Source organism: Fukomys damarensis, unplaced genomic scaffold (assembly GCF_012274545.1).
Source record: "Fukomys damarensis isolate Sample0158 unplaced genomic scaffold, DMR_v1.0_HiC HiC_scaffold_37, whole genome shotgun sequence".
NCBI lineage: Eukaryota > Metazoa > Chordata > Mammalia > Rodentia > Bathyergidae > Fukomys > Fukomys damarensis.
The window spans coordinates 64353547-64355941 of NW_022900949.1; positions in this window are offsets into that span (position 1 = coordinate 64353547).

The window sequence follows — 2395 nt, forward strand, 5'->3', positions numbered from 1 at the left end:
CTTCTATCGTGGTGATGAGCTCATGTATTTTTTTGTTAGTTTCTGTTCTAGAGTCTCCAATAATGACTTTCATTTTGCTCACCATCTCTATGTTTATCTGGGAAATTATTCCTGTTTTGAATTTTTCTAGAGCCTGATTGATCTGTTTTGTTACTTCCTGTGCTTTGAGTTCAGGGTGACCTGGTGGTTCACTATCAGCCTTTTCATTCTCATTTGTCCAACTGTCTGCCATTGGTCAACTGTAAGTCTGTCTTTGTGTCTTAAGTGTTTTCTCATTTTTGTTTTTGTTGTCGGGCTGTCCTTGGTTTAATCTCTGGATTATCACCCAAATCTTCCTGATATAATTTTGCCCTAGCTTCTGGCTCTCTAACGACCCACAGACATTCTCATCTCCATAACAACAGAGAAAACAGCTTATTGAATCAACTACAATCCTTTATCCAAACCAGCAACACAATATGATCAAGCACAACTTGGAAACTGACCACCTGTGGTAGTCACTAGTCTATCACCTTTAAACCATTTGAATTAAATTGAAATCAAGAAGCAGTCCAAAACATGTCTGCAGTGAACAAACTTTTCATTATACTATATTTACCATTTAGGATGGGGGCTCAGACAGAGCTAGGACACAAGACCCCTGGTCTCAGTTAGCTGATGGCTGAACCCCGTGTTGCAGACTGACCTCGGGCTGCAAGGCCCAGATTGAGTTCTCCAACCTTCTGAACAGTTGAACTCCACACTGTTCTACTACAGGTTTTCCACACCCTTTCTTTAAAGGTATTCAGTGTTGAGAACTCAGAAAAATATCCTCTATGACCACCTCTGCCTCTGCAGAGTGGGTCTAAAGACTGGCTCGATCAGGAGGTCTGAGAGTGTGAGTTGGGAGGGGTGGGCTACCTTCCTGGTGCTAGAATGATGTTGGCTCCCAGTGGGGGAAGGTGTGGCTATCCTTCCCACCTAGTTTCTCATCCTTTATGGCTGAGTAGTACTCCATTTTTTTTTTTAAATCTTCTTTATCCAGTCTCCAGTTGATGGGCAATTGGGCTGTTTCCAAATTTTAGGTGTGACAAACTGTGCTGCTATAAACACGGATGCATATATATCACTGTGGTATGATTCTTTTAATTCTTTAGGGAAGACACCCAGCACAGGAATAGCTCGGTCAAATGGGACTTCTAATCCTACTTATTTGGGTTATCTCCATATTGATTCCCACAGTGATTGCACCAGTCTGCACTCCCAGCAATGAGGAAGAAATGTTATTTTCTCTCCACAACCCTACCAGCATTTGTTATTGGTTGATTTCATGATAGCAGCCTTTCTTTCTGGGGTGAGGTGGAATCCCAATGTTATTTTCATCTGTACCTGCCAAATGACCAGTGATATTCAACATTTTTTCATATGTTTTATTTGCTGCTTTACTTCTTTGCCTAAGAAATGTCTGTTCATTTCAGATGCCCAGTTTTGAATTGGGTCTTTATGTTGGGGGGGATCTGATTTTTTTTTTTAGTTCTTTATATATTCTAGATAGTAGAATAGACACATTTTTATTAACAAGCATAAAAGATAATATAAATTCTTCTCCAAAGGAACTTTATAATCTTACCACCACACTTTCACCAGATTCATAAAAGAAAAATGATTTTTTGCATTGCATTGTGGCTTTATCCTTTTTCATGTTTCACACTGGATATTATAACTCATTCAGCTTAATTACTACATATTTTATAAGTTTCTTCATTGTATTTGAAGGGTAAATTATTCTTATCTGAAAACATTCTTGAGATAAATGTGAATGTGTTAATTTCAGTAACAATGCTTCAGGCAAAGTACCAATATCATAATCGATGTTGTCTTTGCTAGCAAAACATTATGACAAATACAAAAGAAATTATTTTAAAGGCTAGTCACTTTAGTTTTCAACAACCAATGAACTAATTATCAGAAATGAGATTCTATTTTATTGCAAAATAAAATATGAGATGAAGTTAGGGTGTGAGAAGTACATTTTTATCCACTTAAGGACAATCTCAAGGTTTTATGTCTTAATCTAAAGACTTTGAACCTTGTACTCAAGCAGATATATTTTCAATTTCTGCTCCACTGCTCACAGGCTCAGTGATACAGTATATAATAATGAATCTTTCATATTTTTTCTTATCTGCATGATGAGAGAATATCTACTCTTCTGGGCCATGGTGATGGTTAAATACAATGAGTAAATGAGACATCTAACAGATAGTAAATAACTATTATACAATTGATGATGTTGTTGAATCTATCTTTAGAATATAAGTATTCCAAGGGCAATTGCATGATTGAAGAGGCTTTTTAATAAAACTTTTTTTCCAGTCATCCTTCATGGACTCTGCTACAATTTCTGAATATATCC